At 39.0% G+C, this 27,039-nt stretch overlaps 1 pseudogene; it reads left to right on the top strand.

The window, feature by feature from the left end:
- Positions 1–15,787: 15,787 nt before the first annotated feature.
- On the top strand, positions 15,788–15,904 carry LOC114469107 (uncharacterized; annotated as a pseudogene).
- Positions 15,905–27,039: the final 11,135 nt, after the last annotated feature.

The raw sequence follows: 27,039 nt of genomic DNA, 5'->3' as shown, positions 1-27,039 counted from the left end.
TATTAAAAGTTACAATGATGATGTATTTGATTTCCTTGGGCTTCTTCCAACTTTATTACTGTGTCGTCACTGATGATTCCTTCCTAATGGTTAAATACATTATTTTTTTCCCCTCATTTATCATATTTTTTAAGAATTCCAGGCCTAATGCAGATGTAAGGGTTTCATCACGAACTGAATATGCATTTCACCAAATCAAGAGTGGGTCTAGAATAGTTTTGATGGTTGATTTTAGGTCACAGATACAGTGACAGCTGTTCTCTCCTGTGTCCTCAGTGGAGGTTTATGCCCAATCCTTCACCAATATGTGTTTTCAGTTTTTTTTTCTCAATTTTTTCCAAAGTCAAAAGAAGGATCTTGCCAAAAAAAAAAAATTGACACAAAACAGTAGCATATTTCAGCATAGAAATAGAGTTTAGGGACATTAATTTGGAGTAATCCTTTTAAACTGAAGGCCTAATCCTTAACACTAATGGATTCTGTCAACGGTGTGCAGGATTATGTGAGCGTCTTTCTTTGGGACACACTTCTATCAAGCTGTTAGTGAATTGTCTCGTCTTTTTTGCTGAGGGATAAAAATGTAGATCACGTTTTTTCTTATTTATTTTTTTTAAGTGCCATCCTAATCAGACTGAAAATGATGTCCAGGGCACCAAGGTAAGTCACAAATCTTATTGAATTTAGCTATATATTGATGTATAATACTGAATTAGCTATATCAGAGGGAACAGAACGTGTTGAGCAAAATTAATTGTCAATACCATAGTCAGTTATTGATAAGTATGTTTTACAATCATGGTTAGAACTGGTTTAGAACCTGCTAAGTACTTGTGATCAATTGTTAAATTGTCAAGTTAAAAGTCAAAATGAAAGAATTTCTCTAAAGGCCTTGATTTTAATTTATCTATGTTGTTGATAATTATAAGAAGTATCAAATACATTAATATCTCTAAGTTAATATAAATATATCTAGCATTATTTCCATTTCATTGATGAGTAACTGAGTTGTTTTGATCTTCCAAAAAACAGGTGGAATGACCCAATGGGAAACAATAAACCTAATAAACCCACACAGAAGAAAGTGGGAAAGGTGAGTACTGATAAAGAGCGAAAACACTTTTTTGGCAATATTCAGAAAAATCAGAATAACAAGAACAATCATATTGTAGTTGTGGCCATATTCTGTGCCATGATCTTCTATTGTTAATATTCAGTAAAAAAAAAAAAAAGCCCCAAAAAAACATTTCTCTATATATCAATATATACTGGGGGGTGTTAAAGAGGCAGCAGTGTTAAAGTCAATTATCCTTAGACTTTGATAAGTATCTGTACTTAAAAAAGTCTTTACTTACATGAGAATCAAAACGTTGCTTTATTCACTGGTTTCGGCCAAAATTATAATAAACCAAAATTACAAACCTCAGATCCAATACATTACCAACCAAATGCATCCTCACATTTAACTTATCTTCCTGACATTTCTCCAGTATTGTGTCCTGTTGTAGGAAAAAACACAGAAACATCATACTGAGCAGGTTTTATGGTGGTTTAGTTTTATGGTAGCTATAAAATCACCATCTACTGTTATTTCAGAAAGTATGACAGATTTTCTCTGTAAACACTTTTCCTCAGCATCTGATTATTGTGTCCATTAAATCCTGAACATCAAGGGGGTCCAGTAAAAAACAGGCACACATCTTAGCTCAGGACTCTTTTAGATGTCCTAAATTGATTTCTTTGTCCCCATGTCCAGCTACAGACACATTTCTACTGCAGCAGTTACATCCACTGAGGCTAGAATAGAAAACAATGTTAAAAGGGTTCTTATTGCTCAAAAGGTTTTAATTTAAAGTTTGTTTATTGCAAGTGCTCGATAGTGATTGTGGGTCAGATGGTACTTAATTAAATTAAGAGCTTTTGTCTGGCTTAACAGGCTCTATCCATGGTGATTACATCGTGTGTGTCCAAGTTAAGATGGGGGTTAACACTAAGTTTGACATCTAATGAATGAGAAATGTAGATTGTCTTCTTCATCTGCCCTTTCAGTCTTATTTGTGTCTCACCTTTCCTCGTCCTCTCAAAGGATCCAGCAGAAGCATCAGTGACTGTTTTGATTGGAGGTAAACAACCCAGTACCTGTTCAACTAAAACCAGTAAAGGTGGGGTCAGTCTTAAAGGAGGCGGCCAACATGGCAACGACAGCCATCAGAGTGCCAGATCAGCTTCCCGTCCAGCGAGATCAGCCCTCCGCCTCTGCAGTAGCCGCAGCTTTTCCTCCCTCCACACACCTTCCCTCAACGCCCCTCCATTCATAAGAAGCAGCCGCTCCCTCGGCAGACTAGATCATAGATCAGTTAGGGATGGTAAGTTGATTTTGTTCATTTAAACATTAGCATGTTCTGCTGCTTTAATACAATACTAAAGTTTATTTGCATCCAAACTGAGAAAAACTCATCAAATAAATAATTTCCTTTTTCGGCTCTGCAACAGATTCCGACCATGTAGTAAGGAAAATTCAGACTACTGGGGGGAAGTTTTTGCACCGTGGACAGCGGTCGTCCTCTTTGGAGCAGATCAGGTGAGCAAGAACAAAGACTCAAGTTACATGACTTGGACTCGACCTCGAATTGAGTCATAAATTTAATGACTTTAGACTCGATTTGACAAAATCTCGAAGGACTTGCGACTTGAAAATAAATAACTTGTGACTTAACTCGGACTTGAGCTTTTTGACTCGAGAAGACTTGAGTTCCTACTCTTCTATGACAAAAGATTTTATAAAATGAAATTATTTTTAATGATCAATGAGCCTGCTCAAACCCCTGCGAGACGGTACCCTGCCATCCAAAGACAAACTGGACTTGGATTGACAGATCCACCTGTAAACTGACATCAAGCTGAGCTGAGATGTGCGTGCACTAGCAGTGAAAATTATTTCAAGAGTGATATCCCTCTAAAGTCTAAAAGGATGCTGGATTTATTTATTTTTAAATATAAGCATTATTTCACTTTATATCACTATTATTTGACAAATATGTACTCTATTAAAGTAATTCATTAGTTATATCAGTTGAATAAACTTGCTCCATAAAATGGCACCAACTGTGGTACATTATGTACTCATGACTTGTCAAGACTTGTAAATTAAAGTTGAGGACTAACTTGACTTGGGACTTTAGTGACATGATTTGAAACTTGAGAAGCAGTGACCTTTTCCCACCTTTGCTAGAATAACACTAAAGACTTTAGGGAGAATGCATCACTGTTTTTAATGTACACATGAGTAAAGCAAGTGATTAAAATGAGTCTTTTTTATTTTAAGAGATCCCAAAGACCGGTGCTCTATGAATCATACTGAGGCAATGAGGACAAGCGGCTCCTCTCAGCAGAGGGAGTCTTCCTCCTCTTTGGTTCCTACAGCTGCCTGTCTCCATCACAAAGATATAAAACAGGTCATTTTGTTTTGAAGTATTTATTTTTATTATTGCATCTTTGTTTATTTTCTAACTTTGACATACTGATGAGCTGTGACAGGTCATGGTAGCACATAAGTTATTTCCTTTGTTGAAACATGAACACTACTGTTCATACACTCCATTCTGCCACATGCTTACTATCATGACATGTAAAAAGCATTTTGTGCCAAATGTAAGAAAAAAGTTCAGACATAGCTTTAGCTTTAGTTTTTAGAATAGTTGAAATGGCCTCTAATCTTGTCAGATCTTAATCCAACTAAACATAATGATTGCCTGTACAACTCTTTTCACATTTTGAAAAAAAAAACAAAGAAAAAATAAAAACAGTAATATGTATTGTAACGAGTGAACAAATATCTATCCGCTTTAGACCAATTAGGCTTGTTGGATGAGGATGCCGTAATATATCAAGAACTGTTTTATTTAATTGTCAATGAAAGTAGCTACAGAAATCAAAAATAAAAAAAAGGATGTCAGAACCTTTCCATGTGTGTCTGCTGCTGGATGTTAGTCTCCCTTTCTCTCTGATTCAGAGCCGTTATATGCGCTCCCTCTCCCTCTCCACCTGATTGTTGACGTTAACTAGTTGTTCAGGTGAGAGAGGAAGGAGGAAGGGAAGATGTAGAGGAAGAGAGTGCACTAAAGCTGTATGAAATGATGCTGTGCATTGTATGAGACCTGTCCTACAGAAACATAAACTATTTTTTGTGATTCATCAATATTTCCTTTTCCAGACCAGAGATGGCATCTACACACTGTGTGCAATGACGTCTGGAATGAGACGCAATTTGGTCCAGGCAGTGTTGAAGAAAGCACAGCCAGGTCTAAGTAATGTGTTCCAGAGGTGAGCTTTCGTTTTTGTCCTGCCTTTCTTTGCCTCATACTTGAATTTTTTGTCTCTCGGTAACAAACGTTTCTAGGGTGTCATGCCTCTTGTTCAAATTTCTGTGTATTCCAAAGCTCCCCTTTAGAGTCGAACACAGAGCACCTGCACACGCAGCAAACATATGACCAGAGAGAGGAATCAGATTCAGGCCAGCAAGCCAAGGAGCCAGAACTATCACAAAGTTCACCTATAGAAGACACGTTAGGTTTTCCCTGTGTTGTCTTTACTACTGACAGTCAGGTGCCAGAGGACAGACATGCTCATCAATGCTCACAAGTGGTTGAAGCCGAAGGAATGGGTGAGAAATGTAAGAACTCTTTTCTGTAAAGTATCTGCGTATCCATATATGGAACATAATGTCGAAAATACATAAATTCATGTTATAAATCATTTAATCCCATACAGAGTAAGAAGCAAATAAAATACATATTGACGAAAGGCGACAAATACCTGTGACTTTTTTCATAAATGGGAAAATGGCTACAATAGTGCAGCATTTGTCATGGTTTATTGAGAAAAAAGTGAACAATTAACTGATTGTCAAAGAAACTCAAAATGACACTACTTCCACAGCCAACATCTCATGCAGTGACCATTTTACTGAAAATGTGAAGATGGAGAGAGAAACTGGGCAGAGCTGGCAGGAAGACGATCCTCTTCAACAAACTAAAGACCAACAGACAACATTAAACATTACCAGCAATGTCAAAGAATGGGAAACAATGTTTCATGAGCCACACTCTGTTCAACTTGTCAAAGAGGTGAGATGGTATTTCATTTGATCCACTATAGACACCAAAAAGTTACATTAATCCAAATTAAGAAAAAACAAGATAAATCATCACGTATGTGACCGTTTCTTTAAAGCTGGAACATACACAAAGGGAACTTACTCAACTGCAGCAATTGAACAAGAATCTGCAGGAGGAGCTCAAGCAGGAGAAGGAGAATCATTCAAAGGAATGTTCTTTTTCCCAGGTATAACTCGTAAGACACTGAAATCACATCCAATAAACAAGTTGCCCTCACATCTTTTCCATTATTTGCATTGATTCTCCTGATTAAGGACTTTTGTTTTGTAGAACAATGCAAACTCATCTCCAGATCGAGCTTTGGTTTTCCAGCAGATGCAGAAAATAAACCATGATCTTCACACTGAGCTGGAAGCACAGAGGAGGATTCAGGAGGAAGCCAGAGAAGCTGAACTACGACGGAGAGTCGACCTCTTGGCTCAACAAGCACAGCTTTTGGTCACAGGTGATGCCACTGCACTTGCACAAGCCCAAATAGAGCAAGACAGACGACAGTTTAAGGAGCAGCAGGCGGAGTGGGAGCATTGCGCCTCCTCCCTGAAGTCCCAGCTGGACACCAGTGAGAAGCAGAGGAAGCAGGTTGAGTCACGTTTGACCCAAGTACAGCAGGAGGTACATGGTTACCAAAGTCTCCAAGAAGAGGCAGAGGACCTGCAAAAACGTCTCCAAGATGTGACGGCTCGGTTTCGTACCTATGAGGAAGGGCAGGCAAAAAAAGAGAGTCAACTGCAAAAGCATCTGATGCTGCTCCAAGCAAGTCAGGACAGAGAGCGGAAAAGCCTGGCTGCCAGTCTGGCAAAGTCTGAGGAGCACTCGAAAGAGCTTCAGGAGCAGTTAAACAGAGCTGAACAGGAGATAGAGGGCCTTCGCAAAACTGAAACTGGGACAAAAGAAATCGAGAATGTGCAGCAACAGCTACAGGAAAAGTTGGATCACACAGTGTCTGCTATGCAGCAGCTCCAAGATGAGAAAAAACAGCTTAATCTTCACTGTGAAGAGCTGCAGAACCAGATTTTAGATCCAAAAAGGGAGGCTGGAAAGATGCAGGAGTGTTTGAAAACAGATGAGACACAATACTACAATCTGGAACACACTTATGAGAGAGTGTGTGAGGAATTGCAGGTGGTGTTAGGAAAGCTGCGACAAAAGGAGATAGAGATGCAAGAAATCAGAGAAGGATATGAGAGACTTCTTGACAGGAAGGAAGAAGAGCTGAGTGAGGTTTTGTTAAAGATGGAGGTCTTGGGAAATAGTTTGGAGGAGACTGAAGTCAAACTCAATGAAGTGCTAAAGGGTGGCTCCTCTCAGCCGAAGCTGCATAAAAACTTCAATGATCTTGATGACTATCACATCAAAGGCACTGATTCCTTTGAGCTCGGAAGAAGCCGCTCTCGCTCAGTAGATTCATCACACTGCGTTATCCCTGGAGGAGAGGATGTAGACAGGTTTATGTCAATGATCCAGTCACTTGAAACAAAGCTTTATCTCACAGAGGAGAAACTACGAGACATTACAAGAAGACTAGAAGAATATCAAAGTCACAACTGCTGCCAGAACCCACAACTGTGCTCTCAGCTAAGTCAGAGCAGAGCAACTGCTCAGCACCTTAGTCTGCTGCTTCATACTCAGGCCACACAAAGCCAAAGCTTCGCCCAGGACACAGAAAGTCTGTGCAGGACACTGGCGGGCAGGTTTCAGGTGGCCCTGAACATCGCGCTAACATGCAGTGACATTCTTCAAGCTAGCCCAGTTAATCTTTTACATCTCAAGAAGCACCTCAACACCATTGTGGCTTGCCTACAGCAGGGAGAGAAAGAAGCCGAGAGGCATCAACTCGAATCACTTAATACCAGGAAAGAAGAATGGAAGCGCCTCAAAGATGAGAAATTAGTTGCATCTGCAACTGACGTCCATCCTCAAAGTGAAATAATCAGTGCGCAAATGTCCCAGGAGGAGGATGAAGAAGGTACCCAGGAATGTTTAATGAAAGAGCTGTTTGTGGTTGAAAAAATTGTTTCTACCCTTCAAAATCAACAAGTTGCATTCAAGCTAAAATCAATATCAACAGAGGTTGAGGGTGGGCTGGCGTGGCAATACAAAAAGATGATTTCTCAAAGAATGGCTCTAAAAACACAAGTTAGGATGGGGTTAGAGAGAGAAAACTGTAACAGTGACGAGTCCTCAATGAGTGTAATTGGTCTGGCCTGTGCTGAAGCTCAGCTTATTTATACTGCCCTGAAACTTCAGCAACAACATGAGAGTATGAGTCATGGAAATCATCAGAACTTGGAGCTACAAAGAGAGGGACAGCGTGATATCAACCCTCCAGAGCTGGTTCCTTATAAGGAACAAGAGCTGGTTGACAGTGACGTATCAGAAGAAGCTGCAACACCGGTAGAAAAGGATCTACCAGAGAAGCTAGAAACAAAGAAAGAACCAGAGTGGTTAGAAAGACTAACATCTCGGCTGCAAAGGCAAGCTAAGTTCTTACACCAGATATACCAGGAGCTCTCTGATAACAATCAACATAGAAGCGTGCGTTGTATAGACCAGTGCATGGAAAACTTTTCCACAGACGACTTACACATTTTACAGGAGCAGACGAAGCTGGTTTATCTTTCAAACAGGATATGCCTCGACTTGGACGACAACCTTAAACAAATGAAAGAGCTGCAGCAAAAAGTGGAAGTCCTTTGCAAGCAAGACCTAATGAATGAGCAGATGGGGTTTAATCACACCTTGTGTCAGCTTCAGGAGAGCAACACTACACTGAGAGAGTTGCTACAGCGGGCTGAGAAAAACATCCATTCTCTACAGTCGGAGAAACAAAGACTGCTGGAAGACTTGAAGAAAGTTCCAGATTATCACAAGGAGGTGGAGGAAGAATTTCAAGAGAAAATAAAAGAGCTGCAGCAGATCCACGAAGAGGAGATGAAACACCTGCACGCATGCTACGGCAAGCTAAGAAAATCCTGGGCAGCCGAGCCTCTACTTATTGAAGGCTCTATATCAGGGCAGAAAACAACTAAGGAGAGCACAGAAATGTTCACACGCAACTCAGAGGACATGAGGGAAGGCAACCAAGAAGACCTAAGAAGACTTCAGGTATCAAAAAACATATGTTTGATTGGGTTTTTAAAATGTTATTAAACTATTTTATTCATGTTTTCACAGACATCAAAAAGCTTTTGTTTTGATCTGATTATCAAGAACAAATTCATGAATGTATGAGATGAAATCAAATGGCCTTCTATATTCAAATCTTATATAAAGTCTGTCAAAGTCAGACCATAAGGCCGCTCTTTGTCATTCATCAGCACCCTCTTGATCAGACAACAAAGTCTAATTGTACATCTCCCTAATCTAAAGAAAGCCCAATGTCTGTTTGTCCGTCCAGGGATACAACTCCAGTCAATTCAGCTGAGAATGCTTGAGAAAAAAACCCTCTTGTGTTAATGTATTGAAGTTTTTCCAGGAATCCTGTGATCAGGAAGTTATTGCTATGGAAGAAATGCAGAGAAAAACTATAGAAGCTCTTCAACAGCAGCATCAGAAGGAGGTGGCTGAGCTCCAAAGGGAAAAAGAGCAGCTCTTGAAGGAGGAAACAGCTGCTACAATGGCTGGTAAAGGTTCAAGACACAAATCTGGCATGTAATGTAACATTGAGGTCAGAATAAGAAGAAGCTCGCCATTTAGTTTTTGAATATGGTAAACTGGGTAAAGCCAACTAGACTTTAACTTTGGATGAGAAAAATTATGATACATTTAAAAAAAGAAAGAAGCTCCAAGCAATCCACTTTTGATAAATGTACTTCATTTCCTTAACCTGGATGACTGTTTATGCCTCTAGTTTCTTCACCAAATAACATAAAAAATGAGATCTGTGAACCAATGCAGTGTCACAATTTATGAAAACGTTACTTCAGGATCAGGAGAAACTGGTCCATGCTTTCATCTCCAGCAGACTGGACTATGGGTAATGGTCTTCTGACAGGAATCCCCCAAAAGAGCATCAAACAGCTACAGCTGGTTCCGAACCCTGCTGCTCGGTTCTTAATCAGAACAAAGAGGTCAGAGCACATTACTCCAGTTTTAAAGTATTTACACTGGCTCCCAGTCAGCCTCAGAATAGACTTTAAAGTTCTGCTGCTGGTGTATAAATCTGTGAATGGGTTTGGTCGAGAAACCATCAGATCTATGGACACAGGTCAGATAGTAGAGCCCAGAGTTCCGAGCAAACATGGTGATGCTGCTTTTAGTTGTTATGCTGCAAAGAAATGGAACAAACTGCCAGCAGAGCTGAAATAAGCTACCAATGTGAACATTTATTAAATCAAAGTTAAATCCACTCGTTTTCTCTACTACGTATGACTGAGAGGGAGATTTTTAATCATGATGTTGTTGATTTAATGCTGTTTTTAAATGTTGTACTGCTGATTTTAATGGTCTTATTGATTTTTAGTCTGTTGAATGTTTTCTGTGGCACTTTTTAATCATATAAAGCACATTGAATTGCCTTGTGTTTGAAATGCGCAACACAAATACATTTGCCTTGCCTTGCATTGAGTAACTTTTTAAATGAACACCATGAACTTTTGATTGAATGTGTAAGTTAAACATTTTACAGCGATTGTGGCGATGAGAAAGGCGCATCAACAGGAGCTGCAGAAGAGCAGACAAGCTCAACGTCTGAGGGAGAGTGCTGATATCACACAGCTCTGCATCGAGTATGAGTGAGTGACCGAGTTTATCCTCCTCTTTTCACAAACCTCCATTGACACAAAAAACAGGTACACATGACCTTATATAAGAAAGAAGAAAAATACCAACAACACGACAACCTCAATGTCCATCCTCACTCTCCTGGATGACATTATCTACATCTGTGTTTGATAATCACAGGAAGGAGATCCAGTTATTGCATGATGAGCTGGAGACGTTATCGGTTCAGCACAGTGAGAAATGTGTTGAAAACACTCAGCTGAACCAGGAGCTGCAAGGGACTAGAGAGTCAGGGATGCAGTACCAGCAGATAAACAAGCAGCTTAAAGACAAACAGGTGGGAGGAAATTGAGTTGAAAGTATTCCTAGATTTAAACGCATCAGTGGCTTCTTCGTCTCTCAATATATTTTCCTTTGCTTTCACATGAAAAGTGGTGTGTGAATAACCGTTGATGGATTGATCTACTGTCTATTGATAAGGAGGAAGTCTGTGCTCTCTGCCGTGTTTAATTCTCTTAGAAAGAAAGTGATGAAGTGCCTCAGCCACATTCTACACTGAATGGAAAACAACCACAACTTATTCCTCAAGTTGATGACTTCTATGAGATGGAGGTGAGTGTATTTGTAAGCCAGAGTTTATAATGTCATCAGTCATCCACGTCACATAGAATAACTTAGTTAAACCACGTGGTCTTGATGTGCAGGTCATTTTAAGAGCAAGAGAGGCAGAGATGCAGTTTCTCAAGCAGGAAGCCCGAGCCCTGAGAGAGGAGTTGAAAATAAATCGAATGGTCCAGAATCACAAAATGAATTTTTCCAAGTGACAGATGTGTCATTAATCCAAGACTAATGCTTTTATGTGTGTTTGCAGGATAAAATATACGCCCAGAATAAGCTCAAGGCTCTCTGTAGCATCAACGGTCAGGGAGATAAACAGCAGCGTGTCAACACACACACTGGAGATCCCCATTTATCCGTCTGCCTGAGTGAGACTCTTTAAATAATGTTCACTCTTTTGTGGTTAGTCCAATTGATATTTTTCTTAAGTTGCTTTTTTCTGCTCTTCTTTTCTCAGAGGAATCTGCAACAAATGTCGCCCTTCCAAAGAAAAGTGAGAGACCATCACTCCTGCATCAAATAAGAGCAATCCGTTCAAAGGTTAAAAACAACCCATCTATGTATTAATAGGATTTCAATTCAATAATATGTTTTATTTGCAAAAAAAAAGGTGTGAAAGTAAGGGTTACTAAAGGGTTTCAGGCTTCCAGGTTATGAACTGTCTGCTGAGCCAAAGTAAAGGCTGTTGCACTTCACAGTAGTTTTATACATAAGGCTGACATTAAACTGTCATTATTATGACATGACACCCGTGACAGGTGTCATTAGCATGAATAAGGTGTCATGAAGGCTATCATTAAGTGTGGTTTGTTGCCCTAACCCAGGGATCCAATCCAATCCAACTTTATTTGTTTAGCACTTTAAAACAACCACAGCTGACAAAAGTGCTGTACAGACAAAAATAAAATACATAGCAGCTCACATGAGATAAAAAACTACATTTGAAATACAAAACAAATTGAAAGGCATAAAACATGAAATACAAAATAATTTAAGAAGCAGGGACAAGCAACTTCTATCACAGTGGGGTCCACAAAAATGTGATTGTCTGATTTTAGGGCCACATTGTCAACATTCATGTCAGCATTTAGAATAATGACCAAGCTGAGCATTAATACAGGAAAGAAGTTTTTTGAGTTCTTAGACATTTTCTGTGTTTTTGATTTCATTTTGTAGATTTTCTCATCAATGTGGTGAATTTTTTTTTTTCTTTTTGTGTGTTTTTCAAGTCGTTGTGTGTTTTTGATGTATATGTTGTTGTTATTTAAGTCATTTTGTGTATTTAAGCAGTTATTTAGTGTCTGTTGTCATTTTGTGTGCTTTACTTACTTTAGGAATATTTTTTTCTATTGGGTTTTTTTTTTTTCATCTTTTTGTATTTTGTAGATATATCTTTTTGAACTTTTTGTACTTTTCTTGACACTTTGCGCACTTTGCTGTCATTGTCTATGTTTCTGGAGTTTTGTGTATTATGGTGTTCCTTGTAGAACTTCCAACTTCATGAATTACGACTTAGTTTTGGGAGCCGCACAAAATTGACCGAGGGTCGCATGTGGCCCCTGAGCCGCCAGTTGTCTATGTCTGCCCTAACCCTTTGTTACCCTAACCCTATACCTAACCCTAACTCCTAACCCATCAGATTTCTCCACCTGACCCATAAAGTGCCAACATAGCTCCAAGGTCACTTTAATGACAGCCTTCATGACACCTTATTCATGCTAATGACGGCGTAATATCAGCCTTATGTATAAAACATTAAGTATAGTGTTACCAAATCATTTTGTCAAATAAGAAACAATCTGACACCTTCAGTTAAGACACTTTATCACTTTGTCACACTCTAACACTGTCACCAGACACTAATAATAAATAGAATAATGTTGGTCACCTGTTAAATACGTGCTTGGCATCACAGATGTTAATAGGACAACAACACATTAATAAATAATATCCATACTTTTAGGTGTTAATGACGGTAGTGTCATTGAGCTGTTTGGGGAAAACAGGCCCCACCCCCACTAGTCAGTTTGGAGCAGAAGAGTCTTTAATATGATAAATATGACCATGTCTGGTTAGTCATACTGTTTTGAAAACATGTCCTGTTTTCAAATTTTTCTCTGTTTCTCTGTTTTGTTTTTTTTAGAGTTTGAAAGAAGGTCTAACTGTCCAAGAAAAGATGAAACTCTTTCAGTCCTGATCCAAAGAAGGTCATCTCTGCTCCTCCTAATAAACAAACTGCTCAGTGAGATTTCAGGATATGTTTTTGGCTCAAATCGACTTTTTTTCTGTTTCCATTTTTCCAATCCAATAAATCCAATAATCTGGAGGTAAATTTGATCAAGATTTTGATACATTTTGATGCCACCAGAGGGCGCAACCAACATACCTTTAGACACATTTAGAGAAGTCACGAGCAGGGAAGTACCGGTACTATATGTGTATTTATATGTTGTGTGTTTTGTAACTTTTAGGAAATCTTGTGTTTTCAATAAACCCTTTCTTCCTTCTTTGGGTGCTTCTCTGTGCATTATTATTACTTTATAGAGGGTGGTGGGTTTGAATCCCAATGGTCAAGGTTTGCATCCAACAGTCCAAAATAAATAATTGACATTTGTAAAGGAATACATATATGTATGTTTATTTGTATAGATTTGTATTGTATATCTATGTGTTCAAAATATCAAAGGTGTATTCATATTTTAATAATTATTAGCTTGAAATGTTATATCTTTGTCTGTTAAAGAAATTAAAAAGAATAAATACTATTTAAAAAAAGATTTGAATAGAATGCACAGTAAAGAAAATATAGAATATGTCATAAAAGTAGTAGTACAAAAGGTTTTTAAAACATAAAACACATTGTAGCACATTAATGTTTCAATTATGTATATTTGCCAGAGACTTTAGGTGTATTAGGTGACAAAACCTCACAGAAACTCATGATTAGCTGAATTAGGGAAGAATGGGTTGAAGATAGACCTTGTGGTGTTTGGCTTGGTGCTGGGCTGTGGAGGGTCTCTATGCTTTTATTTTGAAACATCAACTATGCACTTGTAATTTATATTTATTTATAAGCTTTGAAAACCTTCTCCAGAATATTCATCCTCCACTAAAGGACTACTATACTCATTGTGCGTCACCAGATCCACCACATCAAAGCGATCAGCAGACACCTCTGAGGAAGACTGACAGTTAGCCCTGGAAACATGTCAGGAGATTAAAGTCTGAATAAATCGTGGGTGTCAAACTCATTGATCTTAAGTGGGATGCAGATTTTAGGTGGGAAAATGAGCAATTTCAACATTAATGTCCCCAAGTTTGTACTTTACACTATGTATAAATCATAAATAAAATATGTAAGGCACCTACAATATCAAGCAATAAGTGATAGATATCAGTCCCTGCAGGATTTTCTTCTTTTAAATTTAATTAATTTTGTGCCCAATTGTTATTCAATTGGCAGAAATTATGTGATATAATTTCAGGAAAATGTAGTTTTTTGAACAATTTAGCATTTAAATTACTACAGTCAAATTGCGATCCTCCAAATATTGTGGAGTTTCATTGAATTTGTGTATTTTGATATCTGAGCTATCTTAGCTGACTATTTATAACTGAAATATTTCATATTGTAATAAATGTTTTTTTCTGTCTTTGAAACTTTCTCCTGCAGGCTGAATTTGGTAGTTCAAGGGGCCGGATTTGGCCCCCGGGCCTTGAGTTAGACACATGTGACTTATACTGTCAGAGGTAGTGTTTAAAGCTTGGTCACCAAAACAAAAACATGGACACTCCCCCTCCCCCCCACACACACCTGACTCTGTGACACTGAGTGTGACCATCCAAAGCAGACCAATGCCAACCATTTGGCGTCACTTCTGAATGTCCATCAGAAATATGTGATCTTCATGCTGTCGCTTCAAAATGCTGCTGCTGACATTTAATAACGTGCTTCACATCACTCAGAGAGGCTCCAGCTGGCCTCATGTAACCTACAAAAACACGATCAGTGTGAACCTGGATTTATTCCCAGGATCTGATTTCATAGCAGAAGAAAAGCCGTGGCTTCCAGTATCCGAGCAGAGGACCTCATCTCAAAAGCCACAGGTTTCTTGGAGGTACTTCACTAAAGTGGATCATGACACCTCGTGAAAACCCAACTCTCCTCTTTCATTTGGAGTGACTTCAGCCCAGGAAACTCAGGATATGTGAGCCAGCAAATGTTTCCATAGTGAATACCAATCTGCACCTGTTGGCTCACGTGTTGTTTGTGCACAAAACCAAAAAGTGACAAACATCCGTTCCACACCATGTGATAATCCAACATGAATCATACAACAAGTATGTTTAACATTATCTTTTTGAACATGGAGTGACCTCCTGCAGTAACAGCAGCTGTGACAGTTTGCCAAGGACTAAAATAGTTATTTGAAGGGACATCTGCAGCTGACCTTAGAGATCTGTCAACCACAGACCAGCCAAAAGATTAGGACCACTGACATAAGAAGTAATAACAGGACTTTTCATCACAACACGTGTTTTAAGTGGGACATGATGCGTACTAATAAACTAACATTTTGTCCTCACAGTAAGGACTTAAAAATAATCAAGAATTTATACAAATTTGACACAGATTTATTAGTGAGAATGCATGCAAATGCATCCTCATTTATGTTAATGCTAGGCTGATGCTTTTGCTAGGTTAATGCATAGCTATTGCTAGGTTAATACTATTGCTAGGTTAATGCTAATGCTAGGCTGATGCTTTTGTTAGGTTAATGCATAGCTATTGCTAGGTTAATGCTGTTGCTAGGTTAATGCTAATGCTAGGCTGATGCTTTTGCTAGGTTAATGCATAGCTATTACTAGATTAATGCTATTGCTAGGTTAATGCATAGCTATTGCTAGGTTAATGCTATTGCTTGGTTAATGCATAGCTATTGCTAGGTTAATGCTATTGCTCAGTTAAGGCATAGCTATTGCTAGGTTAATGCATAGCTATTGCTAGGTTAATGCTATTGCTAGGTTAATGCATAGCTATTGCTAGGTTAATGCTATTGCTAGGTTAATGCTATTGCTCGGTTAATGCAAAGCTATTGCTAGGTTAATGCTATTGCTAGGTTAATGCATAGCTATTGCTAGGTTAATGCTATTGCTAGGTTAATGCATAGCTATTGCTAGGTTAATGCTATTGCTAGGTTAATGCTAATGCTAGGCTGATGCTTTTGCTGGGTGAATGCTAATGCTAGGCTAGTGGTAACGCTAGGTTAATGTCATGTGGCCATACCAGCCTGTCATTGCCTGATCCCATTAGATCTCTGAAGCTCAGCAGGTCTGGGCCTGGTTAGTAGTTGGATGGAGACCACTGAGAATTCCAGGTGCCACAGTGGGGTATCAGTCACAGCAGTGATGTCTGTCAGTGTCCTTGGGCAAGACACTTCACCCACATTGTCTAGTATAAATGTATGTATGTGAAGGAGTGTTGGTGGTGGTTGGAGGGGCCGATGGTGCACTATGGCAGCTTCGCATCCAGTCAGTCTGCCCCAGGGCAGCTGTGGCTACAACAGTAGTTTACCACCACTAAGTGTGGAGTGAAAGAATAATCCCTTAATGCTGTAAAGTGACTTTGAGTGTCCAAAAAAGTGCTATATAAAATTGATGTATTATTATGTATTAATTATTAATGCTATTGCTAGGCAAATGTTAATGCAATGGTGTTAGTATTGATGCTAGATTAATGTTAATGCTATGCGATTTTTTTTTTATTAGGTGAATGCTAATGCTAGGTTAGTGCTAATGCTAGGCTAATGCTATTGCTAGGTGAATGTTAATGTTAGGTTAATGGTAGGTTGATGCTATTGCTCAGTGAATGCTATAGGGTAATGTTAATGCTAGAGTAATGCTAATGGTAGGTGAATGCTATTGCTAGGCTAATGCTAATTCTGCGTTCGTGTTAATGCTAGGCTATTGCGATTGCTAGGCTAATGCTAATACTAGGTTAGTGTTAATGCTAGGCTAATGCTAGGTTATTGTTATTGCTAGGTTAATGCTAACGTTAATGCTAGGTTAATGGTAATGTAAGGCTAATGCTAATGCTAGGTTAGGGTTAATGCTAGTTAATACTATGTTAATGTCAATGCTAATACTAGGTTATTGTTACTGCTAGGCTAATGCTAATGTTAATGCTAGGTTAATGGTAATGTAAGGCTAATGCTAATGCTAGGTTAGGGTTAATGCTAGTTAATACTATGTTAATGTCAATGCTCATATTATGTTATTGCTAGGCTAATATCAATGCTAGCTAATGCTAGATATAGCAAATTTATGCTAATGATAGTTAATGCTAATACTAGCTAATACTAACACTAGCTAATACTAATACTAATGCTAATGTTAATGCTAGCTAATGTCAATGCTAAGCTAATGCAGTTCGACGCGGGCCGGCACCTGCATCCTCACTTGCATTTTCTGCAGAAAATTCAAACATTATAGTTTGTATTGAAAACAGTTTGTGTCACCTCTAAAACTGTTGGTATTGTGAGGTGTTTCCAGTGTGTAATGATTGGTTTAATATAAAGAAAGCCATGATTTTTCAAGGCTCCTTGAGATTCTAACCGTTGACCCTCTGATTACAAGCCCGTTTCCTTAACCACTAGGCCAGCACTCTCTATATGGACCAAATTTGTCTGAAATAAAGAAAAAGTTGAAATGAAATGAAATGAATTAACTAATTTAATAAATGTAAAAAATAAAATTACAGAAAAACAAATATGAATCCAAGCAGAAGAAACACAATATTTGTGAAAAAGACAGTGCTGTGGGGAAAACAAGAAGAAACAGCAGATGAAGTCAAGAAAAGTTGAACAGGTATAAAATGGGGAACAAAAGAAAAATATTACTTTTAAGAGAAGTTTGATTTATTTTCTATTACAAAATTGTTGATTGAGCAGAAAAGACATGTCGCGTCATGCCTGCAGCTGTCATGCGTAAAGTGGACAGTGAACATCTGCCTGCTGAATAAATGTTTAACACTCCCTGTTGTTAGTTGTCATTTTTGCAAATCACATTGCGTGAGCTAAATTGATCAATTTGCATTTCCTCTCTTCGTCCCAACATGTTTGCATGTTCAAGCAGTGATGTCCTGAGCTTAATAGATCACTGAATAGATTGCTTTCATTATTTTTCCTGTTTGACAGATGCCACTTTAGTAGATCAATGGCAACACTGGGAAGTTCGCACACGTTTTTACACATGCAAACCTTTAGTAAATTAAACTCTTAAATAGGTGTGGAACAGATGGCACAGGGTTAAAAGAGACTAGGGAGTAGAGCTTTAGAAGACCTGACCCGGCCTGCGCCCAAACTTGTCCGACCCGAATGAAGCCGATGTCTCTTTTCAACCCAACACATCCATGCGCACGCATGTTGATCTGATGCAAGTTTCTTTAATAACACAGCTTTATTCACTAGTGCCTTGTTCTGCATACAACTATAAACATGACAAGCAGCTCCATGTGACGGTACTGACGGTACGTGCATCTTTCTTGCGCTAATCGAAACACATCACCTGACCATGTATTTACCGTGTAGTGTCTGAACCCGGCCCGAGCTCGTGGTATAATGATCGAAATTAAGCTCAAACCCGGTTCGGGCAAAAACTTAAAGCTCTACTGGGAAGTTGAACTAGTAATCAGATTCAGAATAGCTTGCTTTGTTTTGTTTGGTTTTTTATCTTAAAGTATCTTAAATTTTGCAAAAAATAAATAAATAAATAAATGCAATATAGGGCTGGGCGATATAAACCAAAACTCATATCTTGATATTTTTTCTCAAAATGTTGATATACGATATGAATGTCAATCATTTTAATTCAAATGATGTTTGACCAGAAAGACAATTCTGGGTAAAATTTGCTGATGCAAAATGCCACACAGGCGCATTTATTAACAAACAGCTGCACAATATCAGAATCAGAAAAAAACTTTATTTATCACTGAGGGGTAATTAGAAAGGCAAAGATTAAAAAATAATAATAAATAAATAGAATAGAAATAAAAACAGCACTAATAATAATGATAATTATACACACACACACACACAGAAAACAAGGAGGTTGTATAGTAAGGCTAATATATAATATTAGATATAAATAAATATATATAATATATAAAACACTGATTTTGATATCAGCACAAAAAGTACATATTTTGATTATTTATTTTTGGAGTGTTTTAGAAAAGGCTTGATCAAGTGATATTACTCAAACAGGACATGACTGACCCATGAAGTGCTGGATTTTCCTATCGAAACAATATTCAATATCAATATCAGATCGGGACACCCTTAAAAAATACAAATGTAAATATTAAAATTATGTCAGAGTTAGGCTGAAAACTATTCACGTTGCTGTGCTACAAACCAGTAAAATAAAGTTATTTTGTACATGACTTTAATGATAGTTTTTCTTTTTTCGTCTTGTTCAGTAGAATCTGCTTTCAGATGGTTCTAATATTTACTCGACTATATAAAGCATTGTACAATTAATCATCATTGGTTAACTTTTACCTCTCCTTTAGTCTTGTCGTTGTGTGTGTTTTTGTTCACCTGCAGGAGTTGTTTTATCTGGTGCTGCTCCAGAAACTCTCTGCTTATTTATGACTGATCAGCAGTGGACGTAGAAACACCTGCACCTGTTCAGCCTGTATAAATAAGTGGCCCATTTAGTCAAGTGAAGATCAATGACTCCAACCAGAACAGGAACCGCTGAGATGTGCATGCAAACACAGAAGCATTCCTTCACCTCTGTTTCACTTCAAAAATACTGGGAATGAGACAGGAGCTCTGCTGATGTGAGGATGTGAGGATGTATGCTCTCACCTGTAACACTCAGCTGAGATACGCCAGTGTTCCTTGCTTGTTTAAAACATATATCATTTCTGAAGTGGAAAAAAGGTGATATTTAAAGCTGCAGTGTGTAGAATCATGAGACTTGTATAGAAACAACCATGCTCCACCATCCCCTCGCTCGTCCTTTTCGTATCCTTGAGGACGTGCACAACTATGAAGGTCTTAGCAACTTTTTTTCTCAATAGAGACTAGTGACAAATGTAGGGATTTTATCTTGTGTTATTGGAGAGTTTTCTGATGTTTTCGACTGAGAGTTTGACATGAATGCATGCATCACTACAGGTGTGCGGATCAATCCAAAATTATTGATAGTATCAATAACAACGTTGGGATTAGAGAGGTGAAGCAAATTATTATTGAAACAGGAAACGGAAGAGAACGATAGAACCTGAGAGTCACCCTGTCATGTTGGTGATCACAAGACCAGCAACTGGTGAAGAAGTGGGGGGGTCAAACCCCCACCCCTGGACTCAGAACAATAGAGGAACGGACACAGAAAGATAAAAAGGTTGATTCTTCAGTTTAGTTTTCTCTCCTTTGCGCACTGACTGCTGCACTTTCAACAAAGAAGTGACCTGTCTGTTTGTGTCTGTCAAGTATAAGTTGCGTAAAAGGCTGCTTCTCTTCGAAGGCAGCCGCATTTTTTCTCTGCCCATGCTCTCCTCCCTAATTTTCCCAGCTGCTTGTTTTGTCTGCTGTCTTGTGGATATAATAGGAGACTCTCTTTGCATTCATCTTAAAACTGAATTTATGGAATTGGTCAGCTGGCCACTTAATGCTATTGATCAAATTTTCTCAATGTAAAGTCCAGGCCGAGGTGAGCCTGCGTGTCCGGACGGAACGTTCCTGGCACAAATGGAAAGTTGTGGGCCTGTCTTTACTTTCCGTAGAGGACGTGGAGGATATATACATGTTTGGAATCATGGTCGCAGGGATGCTGTTGATTGGAGCTGGCAGCTTTCTGATCTATTGTCAAGTCTGTATTAGTTAACAGCTTTTTTGGGAAGGCTGGCAGTCATCACTGAAGGCACTAAACTCTCAGACTGTCACGATGAACCAACTCAAAAGTAAGCAGGATGCTACTTTAGAACGCCTGCGTGGAATCGACTCAATCTTTAAGAGGATGGAGAGGATGTATACTCGGCCATTTGCCACAATATTGGATTATTACTGAGACCAGAGACTCCAAGGCTACTGAAAGAGTGCTAGCCTGAAACAAAAACAAATCGTTATCATCCCTTTGGCCTCCCCACCTACATGCCACCATGGTTGTCTAAAATCTCACCATGGATGTTTACAGAGCTGATGCTCCACCCCTCCTCCTCCTCTTTACCATCTTGACTCTTGTCTGCCTAACCAGGCCTATCAAGGCCACATAACATCTGACTGTTTCAGAGAGGAGAGAAAAGGTTTTATTTTGTCTACGCCTTCCCTGCACTACACCCGCCCCCCCTCCCCTCCAGCTCAGGGAAGGTGTCTGTGTAGCAGCGCCCAGAGGGGCTGCACGCCCCCAGCAGCTAGATATCCTCTCCCTCTTTGCCCAGCCCCCGTTCCCTACACCCCGCCCCCGGAACCACCACCGACACCTGCCCTGCTATATGGTAATTGTGACTATGTTTTCTGTTTTGCGTAATGCATGCATGCTGAGAGGTGCTTTTTCCTAGTTTTTTACTTTAATCTCCAATAAGGAATTCAGTACAAAACCTGCCTTTCCCCGCCTCACCTCTCCTTGTGTTTTTTATCCCATTTCTCATCAAAATAAGGGGCGCCGCCCTTATGGCGCAGTTATCCCGCTCCTGTGCTCCCATGCTGTAAATGTTATGTGTGATTGTCTTTTCATGTTTTCTTGGACGGGATGAAGCTGAAATGTAATTTCGTTGCTCTGTTGCTCTGTAACATGTGCAATGACAAATAAACTCATCATCATCATCATCATCATCATCATCATCATCATCATCATCAAACCACAAATGAATACAAGCAAATGAAAAATCATGCAGGAGGAGACGTGAAGCCCATTCCCTGTCCCGACAAACCCAGAATATACTATTATCTATCCAGGTTGATAAGATCTTCACCATCAGTTAATATTAACTTCAAAAGTGCAGCTGGCCATATGTTACTCAGCATAATTTATAATTTTTCAGATAGCAAGCAAGTGTACGGTTCAAACAAAATGACAACAAGGATTTAAAAAGATAAAACTACTGGACACTGTCCTAAACTGGTGGTTTATCTGACATCACAATGCAATGTGTTGATAGGTAGTGGGGGGAGTGGTTATTTGCTAAACGTGTAGGCTGTCTGGCACACTTCAATGCTCAGCCATCTCTATGGGTACTCGGACCCCGAAGCACCCACGGAATCAGTGCCTATGGTTCTGCCAAAGTATATATTGGACCTTTAGACTGTTTCTTCTCCACACCTGCTTTCCTTTGCCGTCTAACTGATGTGTTTAATGCTGCAATGGGGACTTCTCCTGCTGCAATGTCTCCCATTGTACGTTACTACAGAGGGCGTGGACCCGCATCGACTTTAGTCAGGTAGCCAATAGTAACACCACAAAACAGCTCATGGAGCACTCTGTTAGTAAAAAGATCTCTGATTGGCTGAAAAGTCGTGTCATGTTCCTGGATTTATTAAACTCATATGCAAAGCCAAAAGAAGATGTTACAGTGCACTGTCCTTTCAGAACAGTTTGAATTACAATACGCTCAAAGATGATTATGCATTTTTGCCCAAATTAATTGACAAAATACTTACATACTGCCCTCTCTGCAGAGCATCTACAAGCGCAGAGTCCACAGGAGAGCTGCCGCCATCATCAAGGACTCCACTCACCCCCAACACGGACTGTTCACACTTCTACCCTCAGGCCGGAGGTACAGAAGTGTGAAATGCAGGACCAGCAGACTCAAAAACTCCTTCTTCCCCTCGGCCATTAGACTCCTAAATAAGTGATTGGAGTCTAATGAACTATTCATTCACCCCCCCCCCCCCCCCCCCTTCTCCACTGTACTTTGCACACCACCTGCATTCGTACTTTAGATGCGCCCATGCACAGCTAACACCATGTCTCTCTATTATGAAACAGCTTTTTTGCACATACCATTGTATATATCACCTCTCCTCTGTATAGCTAATATATTTGTATTTTTAATTGTACAGGTGTTTTGTATTTAATGTTCAGGTTTTTTTTGTTGAATAACAGTGTTGCATGCCACTGTTATTTATTATAGTTCTTTTATCTCGATTTAGTCCTTTATTATTTATTCCTTTATTACGTAGGCATTCACTGGCGGTCGGCAAAGCAAGAATTTCATTGTACAGGGAAACGTGTTTCTAACTGTACAGATGACAATAAACACTTTGACTTTTAAGGGAGTTTGGCAGCTAATGAGATCTATTAGAGATGTGTTTTGTTTGGAAAATGTTAAGTTACAAGTAGTAATTAAAAAAAAAATGTCAGCATAGCGTAAAAACACCCTGAAACAAAAAATGCTGTGGCCTGGATTCAACTCTGGCTGTTTGTTAGCATAATTGTTAGCCCGATTATGTTACTCCACAGGCTGAGAGTACTTTGTTATTGTGAGGCTGGTTGTTAATTTAGAGCCTAGTCACAAACTGGAGCAGGAAGGATGAAGAAAGGAGGGTCTAAATTAAGTTCCTGGTTTCTTGGTTATGTTGGTGCTTGTGATAGATCTTTCCTCACAGTTCACAGGCTGTGCACGACTTTTTCATAATTCTACTTTGCGTCATTATTGGTCTATAATATGATCAGTCATGCACAAAACAGACCCGCCACCATCAGATTAAAGCCTCATCCTTATTGGATACACTGGTTTGTTACATTACTTGTTTTGATAAATTCATGATAACAGAGGTTTTTGTAGTCACAGCTGTTACTTTTGCAAAACTTTGAAAGGCTACACTTATAAAAAAAAAATAATTTCATATGGATCATTACAGCATCTCAGATATTTGCATAATAAAATATTACAAGTTAGTAACAGTAAAACATTTTTGTTTTTTATATTGATCATAAACATAACAAGTTATATCATATTAAGAGGAACTGTACCATGCAATTGTTTATTTGAGTGATTTCATAGTCTAAAAAATATTATTTATGTAAAGAAAGATTAGATATGCCACACATCTTACTTAAGTTTGTAATGTATGATAAGTGTAAGATCTTTGTCTGACTTAAGAGTGAAATAATGATAAAAGCAGGTCACATGGCATTAGACATATAAATATCTGTGATATTCTTTTGAAAGCAGAGTATATTTCATTTAAAGCAGTGACGTGCTGTGAGGTTCACGACTGGTGAGGCACTGGTAACGCTGGAGTCAGATGCACAAATTGATGAAGCCAATAGAAGCTTAAATGCAATTCTTTAAAAAAATTTAAAATAAATATCATTTCTAAATTTGACAATTCTATTCATTTTTTATTCCGCAGTTGCAAGATTTTCTTGCACATATTGTATGTACTTGCACTGAAATTGTGCAATTCTGTTTCTGATTATATCTAAACATTGGCCTTGATTAAATTAACAATACAATAGCAAGAAAAAACTAGATTTTTCATGATATCAAAAAACATTTTCAATAATATGTATATGATATTTTTCTTTTTTTTTTTTCGGGGGGGGGGGACCTTTGACTAAAAGATGAAAGTCATTAATGATCTCAATGTAAAGTTTGGGGTTTAAGGGTCTTGTTAAGGGACTGATGCCTGCTCATTGTTGCTCTTCTTAGTTGTGAACAATTCTCCCAGCCTGTGTGGCACGATACTGTCTGCCTCACACTGTACTTTTTTCACTGTGCATTTACAGACAATGCTGCCGACCAGAAAGACTAAATATGTCACACACGTTCATTGAATATATCAGACTGTGGAACGTCAGCATGTGTGGACAAATTATCTTTCTCTTATTAGTGTAAGCATTTTCCATACCATGATGACAGGTGGGGCACTGCACGTCATTGATCTAAAGGAGTCCAGTATTTGCTCAGAAATGAAAAATATCCTATTGGTCAAAGTTTCTTTAATATGCTGAATAAAAACAGACTCAGTGGTACAGAGAATGATTACCAAGGGTAGCTTGTTACCAGGCTTTCTGTACAACTATCTGATCACCAGTGCTGGGAACGTTACTTTAACAAAGTAATTAGTTATAGTTACTCACTACTTGATCCAAAAAGTAACTGAGTTACTGAATTACTCTATAATAAAAGTAACTCATTACCAAGGAAAGTAACTATTTGCGTTACTGTTAAAAAAAAAAGTTGCTCTATGTTAAAGAATTCAGATTTTTTAGATGTGTGTGTCATGTGGTGCTTCATTAAATTTGAGTTGCTTACAATGGATGTGGACAAAGTCTTCACTCCTGGATATAATGAACACTTCACATGTACGTTCTTGCCTTTGACTACAATTCATTTAAAGTAGTTTTTGTATCGCCATCTTAAAAATGACAACTTTTCATCAGACTGCTCCACACTCACCATCTCTGCTGCTTCATCCAATCTGTAGTGTGTGTGTGTGTGTGTGTGTGTGTGTGTGTGTGTGTGTGTGTTGGCACATGTGTAAAAACACTGGCTCTGGTTGTCTACCATGAAACATGACGCCGCCTTAGCCAATCATAATCGCTCACCTTGTTTCTAACCCACCGCCTCACTATAAGGCGACTGTGGCTCAGGTGGTAGAGGGTCGTCTTCTGATCGAGAGGTTGGGGGTTCGGTCCCAGTACCTGACTATGTGTCGAAGTGTCCTTGGGCAAGACACTGAACCCTAAGTTGCTCCCAGTGGTTGACTAGCGCCTTGCATGGCAGTCCTGTCCCACTGGTGTGTGAATGTTAGAGTGATTGGGTGAATGAGCTGATATGTAAAGCGCTTTGGGACTGTTTCAGTGTAAAAACGCTATATAAATCAAGTCCATTTACCATTTTACAGCCAGTGATGCTTCCGGATAACAGTTTATTCACTCAATGCATGTAACGCATCGCGTTTAACGTTCAGTAACGATAACAACGTTGTAACGGCTTAAAAAGTAATACGTTAGATTATCCCGTAACTGAAAAAAAAAAAAACACTGTTACCTAACGCCGTTATTTTAAACGCTGTTATTCCAAACATTACTGATCACAAATCATCACTCACAGTAAACATGGTGATGCTGCTTTTGCCTTGCCTTGCCTAGATTCAGGTGTGTTGGAGCAAGGAGACATTTAGAAATTATACATAAAGCTTACGTTTGATCAAACTCTGAACAAAACAGTGCTCTCATCCTTTGTACACCACCGCCTGAAATGATTCAGGAGCATGTAGGCCAGAGGAGCGCTGATAGTCTAAGAGTGATAAAGCGTGACCCAACACCAGGAGCCTCTGAGTGTAAAAAACCTGCCCTACTTAGTCCTGCTGCAGTAAGGGGGACCTTTGGATAACTCACTGAGTATAAGCAAGCTATCAGCTACAGTCCTGTACATGAGCTCATAACCCATTTATAGGCCTGACATCAGTGCTAGTTTAGCAGGCAGTGAGCATAATTACAACAAGTGCACAAACATCATTTTAATGGGGAGAAACCTTGAATGCTACACACATGTTGCTTTGCTGTGTGTATTACCTCATCTTTTTTCTGGTTAGTAACAAAATGTCTTGTCAATAATAAGCAATATGTTGATTTCACAATAAAGTCCACTCTTAAAGGTCCTATATCATGCTATGTTAAGAGTTTCCAAAATCAACTACAGCCACATATGGGTAAAATTTTACATTTTGCTAAATAAAATACTAATTCATTAAGAAATACGACTTATTTTCTTTCAACCCAAAAGTTGAGACGCAAAGTTTCTCGGAGCTCCGCCTCTCCCCGTGCGAGTGCCTCCCATTTCGTGACGTAACCCAAGAGCCCCGGCAGCATGGGCAACAGACACGCCCACCAAACTTTGTAAACAGTTCCAGAGATACTAAACTGTGCATATTCTTATACTTATTTTCAAATGTATTTCAAATATAAAGACAGAAGTGAGTATGGCTAACATTTAGCTAGAGGTTTATTTTACGTACGGCTGTGGCTTCTCCATCAGTGGGTTTTATTGTAGGTTTGAAGACGTAATTTACTGGAAAATCCACTTTGGAACTGGCCAAGGTTCACCAAGCAGTCTTCTGTAAAGTGACGGTCACAGACGAACGGATGCTGGATGGTCTGTCACGTGCTCCCAGAGATAAATTCCAACCACTTCTGGCGAGTAGACTCTCCTTTAGGAAGTCTGAACAACTTCCGAGGACTTTCGCAGTCGAAAAACGCATTTTTGGTTAACAGACATTATCGTTTGGTACAAAAACAAAGATCGTTTCTATTACCTGTGCAGACTGGATAAGAAAGGACAATGACCATCCAAACAGATGTTCTTTGGCCGCTCGCATGCCTCTAGCACCAGAGAGAATGGGCGTGTATGTTCACTGTGGAGGCGTGGCACCAGCAGCAGGCACTTCCTGGAGGGGACGGTTCAGAATTCTAGTGACGTCACTAGAATTCTGAACTGCTGGTTTTTCAGAAGAGGGCAGAGGAGCCGCTCAGAGAGCAGATGCAGAAGGGAATCCCAATA

The sequence above is a fragment of the Gouania willdenowi genome, chromosome 8, assembly GCF_900634775.1.
Source record: "Gouania willdenowi chromosome 8, fGouWil2.1, whole genome shotgun sequence".
Taxonomy (NCBI): Eukaryota; Metazoa; Chordata; class Actinopteri; order Blenniiformes; family Gobiesocidae; genus Gouania; species Gouania willdenowi.
The sequence above is the reverse complement of the archived record's forward strand: the minus strand, read 5'-3'. Positions and strand labels throughout refer to the sequence as shown.